At 36.2% G+C, this 14,586-nt stretch overlaps 2 long non-coding RNA genes across 2 annotated transcripts in view; both read left to right on the top strand.

Moving 5' to 3' along the window:
- The window catches only part of LOC129629264 (uncharacterized), a 488,327-nt gene that overhangs the window by 275,475 nt on the left and 198,266 nt on the right, over positions 1–14,586 (top strand). The window lies entirely within an intron of this gene.
- The window catches only part of LOC129629263 (uncharacterized), a 46,285-nt gene continuing 44,634 nt past the window's right edge, over positions 12,936–14,586 (top strand). The window contains exon 1 of the long non-coding RNA XR_008703112.1: positions 12,936–13,467. This is a non-coding gene — a long non-coding RNA (uncharacterized LOC129629263). The remainder of the gene's footprint in view (positions 13,468–14,586) is intronic.

Here is a 14,586-nt window from a genome sequence, read left to right as displayed (position 1 = left end):
TGGTTTAAAAGAAAGTCATACACAGCTGAGAAAAGAGTCATCATTTGTATTCATACTAGGGGAAGATAAGCTTCATACTTAAGCCTGGCTTGTGCTACTACTTAATGACATGGGAAACTCAAGGGGGTGTGGTGTGCCCCCTGCATTCCAGCAAATTGTAAGAGGTTCTGGAATCATTTGAATTGTGCCTTTATCTTGATGAGGTTGACCAAAGTATTTATTCATTGCTTTTGTAGAGGCTGCACAGATGCTTTCATATATTTTTTAAAAGTACTATTGAAGTCTGTTTATTTCATGCTTATATTTCAGAGTATAATATAATGATCACATGTAACCATGAGGGCATATGATCAATAACAAAAAGAATAATAGTTACATAGTTAAGGCCCAAGGAGTTATTTAAAATATTTTTTAAACTAAAATAATATTACCCTGTTTTATTCTCAATATATAGAATAGAGAAAAGGTGAGGGGGTGTTTTGTTATTCTAACTCCTTTTTTCTTATGCATTGTTATCCTACCTCATTATAATTATAATATATTTATAATCTGAGTTGTGTTTTTTCTTGATCATAATATCATTAGCTTTTCCTTAGTGTCACTACTTAGTTTTTTATTATTCTTTTACATTTTGCATGATTTTGTGTCTGCACCATAAGCTGTCAAATCATTGTGCATAGTTTTCTTGTTCATTTCAGTATGAGGTCTATTTTTTAGATTGCTTTATTTATTTAATTTTAAATAAAACGAATATCTTCCTGAATATAATATTTTAAAAAAAGTTACTATTTTTTTAAAACTAGCTTCACAATAGTAGTTGTTTTTAAATAAAGAGATTTTAATTTTAAATGCTATTGCAGTCTTTTCCAATATAATATGTTAAAAATAAATCTAGTGGGGTAAGAAATAAGTTTTGAAAATAATTTATTTGCTGTTCCCTGCAGTTTAGCAAACATTAGTCATTTTACTATTATCAATAATGTAGTGGCTATATACTGACCTTAGCTTTGCCTATTCATATAGCAAATTGTTTTAGATGATAAATATTGCTTGAGCAGCTCATGACAAAGTGGTGCACATTAGTTCTCTGCTCTCCTATTGTAATCAGACTCCTGTACCTTTTCATTTGGTTTTTGGTGATCAAGATAATTATATATTTAGCCCCTAGTATCCACAAGAGATTGGTTCCAGGACTCCCATCAGACACCAAATCCAATTCTTAAGTCCTTTTTATAAAATGGTGTAGTATTTGCATATAATCTACACACACCCTCTTATATACTTTAAATCATTCCTTGATTACTTATAATACCTAATACAAGGTAAGTGTTGCGGACAGAGTTGTACATACAATAGAAGTGCTACGTTAATAGTTGCCAGCATGTGGCGAATTCAAGTTTTGCTTCTTTTGGAATTTGCTAGAATTTTTTTTCTCCAAATATTTTTGATCCATGGTTGGTTGAATCCAAGGATGTGGAATCCATGGATATGGAGGCCCAACTGTACCTCTTTCTGTTTATTACCTGAAGGGCTTGCCTTCAGCTCTCTAATCTCTCTTAACCCTATCATCACTCAAGCCTTTCATCTGTCCTTAAGACAACATACTCTCCTGAACTCCTGATCTCTGTGTGGCTTGTGAATGATTTCATGGTAATTGCATCATGGGATATTTAATAACAGGGGATAGGTTTTATCTCCCTCCATTTCTCCTCTTTCTCTTCTCTTTTTTCTTCTTTTCCTTCAATTCCTTTTCTTCTCTTTCTCTCTTTCTCCATTGAATATCTAGCTTTTCAGATGAAAACAGTTTGAAAACTGTTGAGATTCAAGCCAAGCAGTCTGTCTCTGTAAGAGAACCGAGCTATGTATACTATTGAATTCTACAGAGATTAAATGTTATATTCTTATGGTAGTTGTCTCTGGAAATAATACAGGTTATTCCTGGGAATATTAATTCCTGCTCTTGAGGAATAATCTCTGTTTGATGAACTTCTTGAATTCAGTATTTTAATGAAAAAAACTAGGGGTGGGGAATAGGAATGGATAATTTTTTTTCTTCTTTTCCTTGGCAGTTAAAAGCACATTTTTAGCTACTTTTTCCAGGACTCCTAAATGGATTTATGAAATTTTTGAAAAACTGCTGATTTTAAACTCTGAGCTCATAACGCTTGTTTCTTATTATCTGCTTATCTTTGGAAATACTGGTTTTGGAGAATTTAGCTGTTTCCACTTATTCCTGGAGCCCTCTCTTGCTTTAGGAAGAAATAGTAGAAATAAGCAAGTTTTTTGTTTTTTTTTTTAAGGTTCGAAACAACTTGTAGTATCTCATGGACAGCTTGCTTACTACATTTCTTCTATTGTACCTTTCAGAGAGAGAAGTCTTGGTATCTTAAGCCATAACTATGGGGTTTAAGGGTCAATTGTTCCAATAAAAAGGCAGCAAAGCCAGGAAACAAATCTCGGTTTCTAGAACAAACAAGTAAACAAAGAAATTAGAACATTTTAATTTACTAAGTGAAACAGTGAGATTATGAATAATGCTTACATTTTTGAACATTTACTAGTTGTGTTTGGGGATAATTTCTGTGCACTGGCATGGTTGTACCAATTATTTAAATGCCGAAATGTTGTTTGTACTGATTGGTACCCAGCAGACTCTCTGGAGCTTACCAAGTGCCCCAAAGTCTTGGCTCCTCCCTTAAAATCTCTTCAAGATCCATGAATTAAACTCCTGGCATGTCAGGGGCCCTCTAAAACTCAGCCCCACTGCTAAGGCTATGATTTATCTTAATTGTTCATGCTTTATCAGTTGTAAGTATATTTAAATATCATTCCTGATGTGAGACCAGTCTTCAGGTGATCCAGTAGTTCTAGCATTTCTGGATTTTGTTTCTAGTTCTGACACCAACTTTAGCTTCAGGTATTGTAGATCTACTTCTTCTATGCCTTAGTCTATCCATTTGCACCAGGGTCTGAGGAAACCAGACTCACAGAAACAGGAAACAGGAAATCAATCGCTCAGTCGTGTCCTAGTCTTTGCGACCCCGTAGACTGTAGCCCACCAGGCTCCTCTGTCCATGGGATTCTCCAGGCAAGAATACTGGAGTGGGTTGCCATTTCCTTCTCCAGGGGAATCTTTCTGACCCAGGGATTGAACCCAGGTCTCTCACATTGCAGGCAGACGCTTTAACCTCTGAGCCACCAGGGAAGTCCCAGGGAAGACTCATAGAAAGGATGGACAAATACCAATTGGAATTTGTCTAGTGATCAAAGGTTTTAATTATACCTTGGTTTACATGTTAGTATGTAGATCAATTAGCATTTTCTGTGTATCAGGCCAAAACCTAGTGGCTTAAAACAACAGACAGTTATTAGGCATCATTTTGTAGGGTGACAATTTGGATTAAGTTCCGCTGGTTGGTTTTTATTCTGGTCTTACCAAAGATCCTACATATGAGTACAGTTAGCTGAGTGGACTACTTCTGGCCGATTGATCCCAGATGGCCTCAAACACATATTTTAAATTAATGGGGGTGATCAATCCATGTGCCTCCAGCATTTATTAGTAGCAGGACAATCTGTGCTTCTTCACATGGCAGCTGGGTTCCAAAAGCAGCAAAAGAAGGCAAACATGAGGTAAGCACTTCTCAAAGCTCTGCTTACATCTTCTTTGCCAACATCCCATTATCCAAACAAGATACATGGCCAAGCCCAGATTCAAGGGAGTGGAGAAACAGAGTTCTCTTTGTGATTAGAGAAGTTTTGGCCATTTTTCAGTTGATGACAACATGACCAAATTTCTTCTGATAGAGAATCTATCCCAGAACATGGGAATTCCCTGGCGGTCCAGTTAGGATTCCACACGTTCACTGCTGGGGTGCCGGTTCAATCCCTGGTTGGGGAACTAAGATCCTGCAAGCCATGTGGCCCAGCCGCCCACCCCCCAAAACAACAACAATGACAAAAATTTATCCCAGAACAAATAGCTGTCCTTGTCTATAGAGAGAATGCATGGGAAAAAGAATATTTTAATTTAGCTCACTTTTGAAACTCTCTTCTGCCTAGTGTACTTTGGGACATTTATGGACTCTGGGTGATATGTGCTTGTGAAGGAAGTAGATTATAACAAGTGCTTTAAAGTTATTTTTTATCACTTACTTCAAAAAAATTTCTTTCTGAGAAAATTATAAGCTTTAAGAGATAAAGGATTGATTGCTTCTTTTGGTATTCTTTCCCAGTCTGGTAGCCTGCACATAACGTTATTCTCTAATCCATAGTCTCCACTGACTAGACATAGACAAGAATTTCATGTTAAGTGTAATTATATCATTTTATTATGTTTACTTGTGGCTCAGTGCTTTTTAGCAGTTCTTTGAAAGAATTATTTGAAAAATTAATCTTTGCATTAGCTTGAGCTACTTATTTGTGCCTTGAATTTTGAGCCAAGAACACTGGTTTCTACTGTGAATGTAAAGTTTATTTCTTGTGAAATCTGATAAGGAGTGTCCAACTTTGGATCTGTTGTTCTACATGCAGCACACATGAATTTCAATTCTGTCAGCTGCCAATGAAACATCTGGTATTAAAATGTGTTCAATTTGATATCTCTTGAGTGAAGTATTAATCTTGCAATACGTTTTCAAGTGATTTCAGAGTATTCTTTCTGGCTTCTTACTGATACCAATAATAGTTATGTTAAACTTGGTACTTTTCTTGCCATGTTATAGTAGATGTCTAGCAGTCACAGAACAAGGAAGCTAATATTTTTTCTAATGTGCCTGTGAGAAAATGACTTAAGAATGACTATATTTTTTGCCCTTCCCTATGGTATTAAGATGCTTTTCCATATGTGTTTGATAATCTTTCTATCAGCAAATCATATAATGTTACAGAGACTTTGGAAAGTACTGTTGGTGGAACAGATAAATCTATGTATTTAGAAAAGTTCTCATCACTACCCATAGTCATATAATAATCAGTTCTGTTCAGTTGCCCCATCGTGTCTACTCTTTGTGACCCCATGGACTACAGCATGGGGAACATCACAAAAATTATAAGTGTGTATTTAATGAAAGAAGATAGTAGTAGTCAAAACCTAAATTTATATTCTGTTTCATTTTATAACATTTATCTTGCTTTTCATAAAAGGAACACATACTATTTTTATAGGTCATTTTTTGTGTATGCTCTTTGCCCAGTGATGTGATGGCTAATATTTCAAAGCAAAAGAAAAAATATTCAGGATCCAGAGGTGACAGGGACCAGGATTGAAAGATCTGGAAGAACTTTCAATTTGGCATATTTGTCAAAAATAGCTGGACAGACTTAGACTTCTGTATCCTTTAACATGCTGCTGGTACTTTCAGACATCTTTTAATATCACTATAAAATGTGAAAAGTCGCAATCCAAAAGCAAGAGTGGGGTAAGAAGCTGTTTTATCGGACCACCTATTGCTGCAGTGCAGTCGTCTACACTGACTGCCCAATTCATGTCCATGCCTCAGTCTTTTCCCTTCTGATGGAGGAAACTGTTGAATTTTGGACCTCTCACTTATCCAATAGTTGTGAAAGAGCTGAACCAATCAATAGGTGAAGCACCCAGGAAATAGGCCCCACCATGCAACTCCACTTCATTAATTCTGTTATGGCAAATGTTAAATGCTTGCTAACTTATCTTGGAAAATATGGCAAAATTAAACCCATATCTATTTTTTCTATTATTTTTAAAAAATCATCTCTATTGAGGTATATATAGCATTTGTAAAATAAGTAGTGCCCACTTAAATGTAGAAGTCAATGAATTTTGACAAATGTATATACCTGTGAATCCACCACTACAGTCAAGATGCAGACATCTGATCCTTGACTCCAGCACCAATGAAATATGCATTTTGTCAGTATAGATTAGTTTTGCAATTTCTAGAACTTTGTATCAATGGAATCATACACTATGGACTCCTATTTTTGGTTACTTTTACTTAGCCTCATGTTTGTGATTCATCCGTGTTGTTGCATGTATCAGTCAGCAGTTGGTTTCTTTTTATTGCTGAGTACAATTTCATTGTATGGACGTACCACATTTTGTTTAATCCATTCACCTCTTGAAGGATATTTAGGTTTTTTAAACTGTGTTTTGTTGACTTTTTTCCACCAAGTCTTGTTCTTGGTGTCATCTGCTAATAGTTTCATGTCCTTAAACCTAAATCTATTCATCCTTTGTTAATTTACTCTACTAATTAGATATATACTTTAGACACTATAAGAAACCAATCTAGGATTAAAATTTTATATAGGATATGTAAGTGGAATTGCTTAATATTTTTTAAAAAATAGTTCTTAATGATTTCTTTCCTGAATGAATTTGCTTCTAATCAAGAATGTATAGTCATTTTTTCCAGGGGTCACTTTTATCTCTGGGCCCTTTCTGTCACTTTGTTGGCAGCAGTGGTGAGGATTTCCCTAGAAATATATGCTGACATATAGGTAGACCAGAAGTGTGCTGACAGAGCCCTTCCTTGCGTCAAAGAAACAGTATATGGCAATTAGAGTGATTTCAGTTATAAAAGTTGATTAATGAAATGTAGTGTTTTCTATATTCCCCACTTGAAATACAAACTCTGAGCTTTTCATAAGTTTTCATTTTTTTTTTAAAGTAACAGCCTTCTTCTAGAAGTTACACTCATGAACTGTAGCCTCTCCACTAAGAATTTAAATTTTTAAATTCACATTTTAATTCCTATTCTCTCTTTCTCTCCAGTTCTCTTTCTTCTGTATTTTCCATCTGCATTTATAGTTCTCTCTTTTTCTTCCCTTTTCCCTCTAGCCACAGATTCTCCAAGGAAGGACTGAGCACCACAAGAGAAACTCTGCTTTGTTTTGCCCATCTTGCCTATGAAATTTTGCTTTCCTAACTCAGAATTCTCAAAGATGTTGCTGGAGTGAGCTCAGTATCTTATACCCTGGCAAAGCTCCTAGAACTGGTCGCAGTGGGATTTCTGTTTTAGAAACTGCCTTAAGATCTTTGTAGCATCATTCAGTTTGCTTTCCTAAAAGAATTTCAGCCAAATTCATTTCCTTGAAATGTTTTGCTGAAGTACATGACCACTTCATCAGTGTAAAGATTATGTATATAAAATGCAAATGTGTGTATGTATATACTTGAATATATATATATATATATGTATATACACTTACACAAACTAATTAAGCCACTGAAGCACCTTCCTCTTATACCCCCAAAGCACTTCCTTTTTCCCACTCAGTTGCTTTGACAGCACTAACTGTGTAAGGCTCCTGGGACTCTCATTACATTTCATGTTCAAATAATCATGTATTTTTTACCTTAGTCATAATGATATAACATTTAGGCAGTTGTACTTCTGTTTTAAAAATTTTAATTTATTGTATTGAAATATAGTTGATTTGCAGTGTTGTGTTCAAGCGGAACATAATTGCTTTACAATGTTACATTAATTTCTTCTGTACAACAGGCAGCTGCACTTTTGATTTCAACTGCAGATCAGAACTGTGGTGAACCAGTTGGTTAAGTGGATGGAGGGGTGAATGGAGTGGTGGGAGAGGTATGGGAAAGACGTTCTTATAGGTCAGGGTGGGTTGTCTATGAGCATTAATAAAAGAAAATTGCCAGTTTTAATTTGATTTACAACCATGTTAGCAATCGCTCTTACAGCGGGGAGAAAATATATCAGACTTTGCATGTGGACATTTAAGGGTCTTATAATATTGTTATAATTTGACAAGTCTCACTGATTTTAAAATTTAAGAAGACCACTCATAGTATATCGTATAATCGTTCATTATTCCAGTCGTCAGCTAATATTTAGTGAGTATTTACTATATGAAGACTCCTGTGCTGGATCAGTGGCATGGATGAAACATACTCTTCTTTTTTGATATTAAAAAAAGATGTATACAGAAGTAGCACCACAACACTTGACTTTCTTCAAAAGAAAGAAAATTGACTTTCTTCAAAAGGTCACATCTGACATCCATTTAAATCTTTGTTTTTCTCATCATCTTCTGCAAGTCTTTATTATTAATAGACTGGGGCTTAAGTTTCAATGAAGCATACACTTGACTTCAATGTATATTCAGATCAAAGTCTTTGTCATTAATTCATTAATTTATCATTAAAAAAAAACTCTTAGTGAGTACCTATAGGCACTCATTACTTGCCAACAAATATTTGATGTTCTGGAGATGCACAGAGATCAGGAAGATACTCATTCTTACCCTTGAGCTTACAGTCTTGTGAGAGAGGCAGATGTGGGAACAAATCATGTTGGTCACTGTGAGACATGTAAATGGGAGTATATATCAGTGCTGTGGAAATCTTAAATTTGTCGTTGACTTTGTTGACTTGACATTTCTTTTATACCAGATCTTTATGAAAACGAATTGGGGGAGGAAAACTGATTTTGTCAGCTAAACACAGTCTGCTGCTTTAGGAACATTTCTGTTCAGAGGAAAGCACAAACTTTGCTATTTTTATTTTAGACTGCTGCATATATGTATTTGGATTTAATAATTGTTAAATTTTGTAGATTTAATATTTTTTAAATTTTGTAGCTTATTTTTGAAATAATGGTCCTATTGAAAAGAAGCATTTTATATTTCATAGTTAGAGAGATGATGCAAGAAATTGATTGGAATCAAGTGAAAGCAGGGATATTCTCACATAGGATGAAATATTTTCTTTGCAGAAGATTCTAAAATTGGATATTGACATTTACAATGGAGGGGTCATCTTTTTCCATGACTTCTTCATGTCTCTCTAACTTGATATTTTGTTAGCTGATTATTATATTGCTCCTAGAGATATAACTTTGGTTGTCTCTCAGCATCTATTAGCATCTGTCTCTTGGAACAGTTAGAATTTCACTTATGGCCTTTTGCTCTTCTAAGTAATTGAATTAAATGAGGAAGCATCTAATCAATTGCTGTGCCTTATTTCCCTTCTCTGTCTCTCTTTCTCACACCCACACCCCACCCCCACACGCACAAAATATAATATGAGCTTCAGCCAAGTAATAGTAATACAATTCTTTCCGTAGGAAATATCTAGGTAAATGGATCAATTAAGCGTTTGTTTTCAAGTTGCTGCTCTTGGCTTCTGAGTGATGGCTTTAATACAAAGTATTGTCTGTTTGAGTCTCAAATGGAACAGAGGTTGTCTGATACATTGTAGACTGTGGCTGACTGCTCTGATGTGGAGTCTAATGAGAAGGCTGACCTCATATTTCATGATTGTAGCATGAATTTGTCTCTGAATTAAATCAGAAAAATGGTTTCAGTTCCTCTTTCTGAAGAACAGTATGTAATACTAACTAATCTTGTCTTGCCTTCCTCCTCCATGGCTTCCCACCTTTGGGAAGGAGGTAAGAAGGCAGAAGACAGAGTCATTGAAATCAGAATATGCCTCAACCAAGATAACACACACAAAGTGACTAAATTCTCAGTATTTGTTTATTGTTGTGATTATTATTTTCATTACTCCACTTTTACATGAACATCTCATGATTATAGGATTGAGTAATTTAAGTATTGATACTAATATATCAATTGACAAATGTAAGAAAGATAACATAATATTTCCATATTTTTGTGGTATATCTGATACAAATGGTACTGAAGCATATTCAGGTCTGTGTTAGTTTTCTGTTACCACAGATTTGTGTCTTGAAACAACACAAATTTATTATCTTATAATTATGGAGATCAGAGTTTCTACAATCAAGAAATCAGCAGAGTTGCATTCCTTCTAGAGGCTCCGGTGGAGGACCTACTTCCTTGCATCTTTCAGCTTTTAGGGGCTTCCCACATCCCTAGGCTCCTGGCCCTCTTTCATCTTCACAGCCAGCAGTTGCATCACTCCAGCCTCCACTTCACCTCTTCTCTGACTCTGACCCTTTCAACTCATGCTTACGTGGATCCTGTGATTGCATTGGGCCCATCTGGATAATCTCCCATCTCAAAATCTTTTACTGCATTGCATCTACAAAATTTCTCACACATTCTGGGAATCAGGATGTGAATATATTGGGGGTTCATGATTGTTCCTGAGAGGTCTTCCCTGGTGGCTCAGATGATAAAGAATCTGCCTGCAATGCAGGAGACCCAAGTTCAGTCCATGGGTCAGGATGATCCCCCGGAGAATGGAATGGCAACCCACTCCAGTATTGCCTGGAGAATTCCATGGACAGAGGAGCCTGGGTGGGCTACAGTCCCTGGAGTTGCAAAGAATCAGACATGACTGAGTGACTAAACTTCACACTTATTTTCCCTGATCGAAGTTCTGGTGAAAACCATGACTATTACTTGTTGAGCAGAATCACGGGACTTTAGATCTAAAAGTTACATTAGATCAGTCATTTTAGAGATGAGGTAACTAAAACTTAGTAGATAAGGATTATACTACCTGGGGCTAAACCTAGGTCTTATATCTCTAATCAGATGACTTTTCCAGTTTGTATGTAGCATTTCTTAGCACTGTGCCCATTGTCCAATTAATTACTTTTTTAAAATTAAGAAGCCATATTATAAAATTCTAAATAATTTTAGACTGAATTTGAAGCCACTTTCAAATCTGAAGGCAGTTTATCCTCTTGGACTTCATTTTGACACAGTTAACAAAAGAGCTGGCTATTTCAAAATTAGTGTAGAGACTTGTTTATTAAAGGGAAAAATACTTAAGGCACTCCCAAGAAGCTTATCAAATTTATAACTGTGGGTCCAGCTGGAATAGTGAAACTCAGAATTCTTCCTCTTTAGAGGGGAAAAATATGATCTTTGTGAATGATTCTCCCCATTCAGGCCACAATTAAGAAGCTTCCATATAAAAAAGATAAACAATTGATTTTTATGAAAAGTGGGCCCGATTAGAGCAACGTTATTGCTTATTTTGATAGACTATTTAATGGACTGTTGAGAAAACTCCCAGTACCATTTAATTTCCTATGTTTCATCTGAGTAGTGTGTCAGGATGCTATAGTCAATCAGAACAGTGTGTTCTTATGTACAACATACATGGTTTTTATGGAGCTTATCCAAGGATAAATTAGAAACTGGCTTGCTGCCTCTATTTTATTTTTCTTTTTTACTCTTTTTGAAGTTTGAATTTTTACAGTCTACAGAGGATACATTTAGTCATTTTGATGCTGTTTTATTTTCTGGGCAGGATTTTAGAAGATGCCCTGAAAGATAGACAATTAATCTTGTCGTTTATATTCAGTAGACATTACCTAACCAAATAAGCAAGGGTGTATTGAGCATCTCCTATGTTCAGATAACCATGCTGGGGTTGGTTATCAAGATGAGTTAGATATAATTCTTTATAATGGGATAGCCATCAACTTAAGATTCAACCTAAGTTCCTATCTTCTATCTGTTGTTTAGACACCAAGTCATATCTGACTCTTTTGTGACCTCATGATCTGTAGCCCACCAGGCATCTCTGTCCAGGGGATTTCCCAGGCAAGAATTCTGGAGTAGGTTGCCATTTCCTCTCTGGGGGGATCTTCTCAATCCAGAGGTCCAACCTGCATCTCATGCTTGGCAGGCAGATTCTTTACCACTGAGCCACCACAGCCCTTAGTAAAAGTAAGACTGTGAGCAAAGGCTTCTTTGAACTTCCAGAAATGTGAAAATGAGACCTATCTCCCAGAGGGGTTTATAAGGATTAATTGTGGTAATGCATGTGAAAACACCCAATACAGTACCTTGGGCAGAGCAAGTGATTTACCAAATGTTAGTTTCCATCTTCAAAGAGCTCACAGCCTAGTAGAAAAGATGAGCTATCTATAAATAACTGTAATATAAGGCAGAAGTGAGAAGTGGCACGAGAGAGGTCCAGCCAGATAAGGAGCTGTTGGAGGTCAGACATGAATTTTGTTATGGGGATGAGAGAAGGTTTCTTGGAGTATTTTCATGGCATCTTAGCTAGCCCTTAAAAAGGGAAGAAAATTTAGACACGTCAAGATACAGGCCCTGTGATTTGTGCTTTTATCTCCTGGTTGATCTTCCACTAGCTTGCTTTCTGTGCATTATCCGGTGCTCGGGTTTTCTCTGACTTCTGGCTGTGCTCGTGTATCATTCAGGATTAATATATTTTCCTGCAATGGCACGCTGTCTGGTCTGATGCTTTTACACTTTTTAGAATTTTATCTCATGTAAATAAAATAACTTTATCTGTTTCTAGGAGTCATTTTTTCCCCTGAAATAATTTCTGATAGCAAGATGGATCCAATTAGAGTAATTTCCTGTGGTTGGTGGGCAAAGATCTATGCTAGTTTTGGGGGAAGCTCTTGAAGGGAATTGTTCATGACCCTTGCAATCCAAGTTTTCTTTCAGAGAAAAAGCAACTGTCAGATTTGTTTTTCTTTTCGGTGTGTGATCCTGGATATCCTCGCCATTGTCGCCCACACAACTCGTTTCATTTATGATGCTGCATCGTAGTCCCTCATGATAGCACTGCAGCCTGCATTGACCTCTGCACTTCACCAAAGACCGGATTTAGAAAATTGCATAAGCCGTGGATCAGCTGTTTGGAGTTACTCCTTTCTAGTGACTTACAAATTTGTACTAGATTAAGAGTCCCAGATGTGGCTTTTCCTTCTTCTTTACCTCCAAAGTCATGTAGCCTCTACCAAAATTGATTCAAGATCTCTCACATACCTTTACTCTTGTGAATGTTTGAGTGATCATATTTTCTGAATCCAAAGTTGGAATATATTACATAGAATCCAATTTAAGGGCCGATTTTATCATATATGTGTGTGTGTGTGTGTGTGTTGTGTGCATAGCTCAAACCTGGTTGGTTGCTATATCATTTTTTTACTATTAAGGACCCTTTTCTCCTTTTCAGATGTCAGTTAAAAAAAATTAGTTTCCTTTAAATTGCAACATTGAATTTTGGCCCTAAAGTGGATAACTTTGATTAGAATATAAGGTATTAAGAGTTCTTAATTATTAATAGCTGTTAATAATAATCATGATATAAGAGGATGTATTTAGATTTGGGGGAATGTTCAGATAAGTGACTGTATGGTTGTTTATTCCTGGTTCATAACAAGGCATATCTGAGGGCTGTATTCCTTTTGATTTGGGATCAAACAATTGTTTGCTGATGGGCTTGGCCTTCCTTTCTTGGCTGGCAATTCTCTGCCATTAAAAAGAATCAGTCTCTGAGATCTTAGTGGTAAGGATTCAGAGGGGCAACATCTGCCTCCCTAGATGGGAGCCTGTCATTTTATTTTGTTCTTTTCACGTTTGGGATCCAACAAGTAGGGTTTTGTGGACAGAGAAGGGACTCTACCTTTAATCCTAACATCAGGTGTTGCTTATATGAGTGAGTAGATTAGTGGTGTCTGGGTTATAGAGTAGGTTTCTCTGAAGGACCTGGCTGCTCTCAACTACTGGTTGAAGTTTTGCCTTCGGCTAACTGTCCAGAAGGTAAAAGTAAAAATAAGTGAAAGGTTGGGGCTTTGTGAAATTTTTAGAACCCGCTAGAAATGTCTTTTGGGAGAGACGGAAATTTGGAAACTTGCTAAGAAAATGTGTGAATCCATATAACCAGGTTGTGACACGTGCGAGGGTGGAAGACTTGGGTGGTGAGTACAAGGGCTGGAAGTGGTTTTCTTCATCCTGTTACCACCCTGCTTTCTCATTCAGGTGTTATTTTGCCCTGTCTCAAGTTCTGTCTGCTTTCTTTAAATATACAGATTTGGGTGGTACTGAATCATTAGTCCATTTGAGTATTGGGTCGTACCCTACATTTGAGTAGCTTCCTGATCACAGTTTTCAGGGAGCAATGATGTTTTGATTGTGAACCTGGAAAGATACTCATAAAGATAAGGACAAAACTCAGTATTTGTGAATCATCTTGAGCAGTAAGATCACCCTGAGAACTAATTCTAAAGCATGGAGCAGAGAACATCAAAATCTTTTATTATTATGTTTTTAGGATGTGGCTACTTTTTTGACATGGTTCAGTTTCCAACTCTAGATCTTTATCTGTACTTAGATTCCAGACAAATATATACGAGCTTGTGAATACAGTCTTATATAGCAAAAATTCACTTTGATACAGGTTATTCTGGGGCCTTAGATTTTCATTTTTATTTTATTTTAAGCTTTCAGATATACCAAAAAGACTTCACTATACCTTTGTCTTTGAATAATATAGATCCCAAAGATGAAGTAGGAGGCTTTCATGTGCTGCAGAGTTTTGTGTGCTGCAGGAAATTAGTTTTTAGCAGTTTTCCCACAGGGGCTCATAAACAGTTAATAGTCATTTTTTTGAAAGAGTAAGTTAAACAAAGAGAAACTAGTTTCTTTGTGATGGTACTTTTTAGAGCCTATACTATGCTAATGTATATAGTGAATTTCCAAAAGGTTCATGTATGGGCTTTCATGTTTTTAAACATAACTGTCCCCCTTTCTATCTCTTATTTCTTTTCAGAGAATCTCATTGGGTTTTTTTGTTCCACAGAGCAGAATTTGGTCTACACTGTTTGTAGAATCTAGAAAAGGAAATTTTTGAAAATTTGTATTAAAATTCTGTAACATCTC

Source organism: Bubalus kerabau, chromosome 15 (genome assembly GCF_029407905.1).
Source record: "Bubalus kerabau isolate K-KA32 ecotype Philippines breed swamp buffalo chromosome 15, PCC_UOA_SB_1v2, whole genome shotgun sequence".
Taxonomy (NCBI): Eukaryota; Metazoa; Chordata; class Mammalia; order Artiodactyla; family Bovidae; genus Bubalus; species Bubalus kerabau.
The sequence above is the reverse complement of the archived record's forward strand: the minus strand, read 5'-3'. Positions and strand labels throughout refer to the sequence as shown.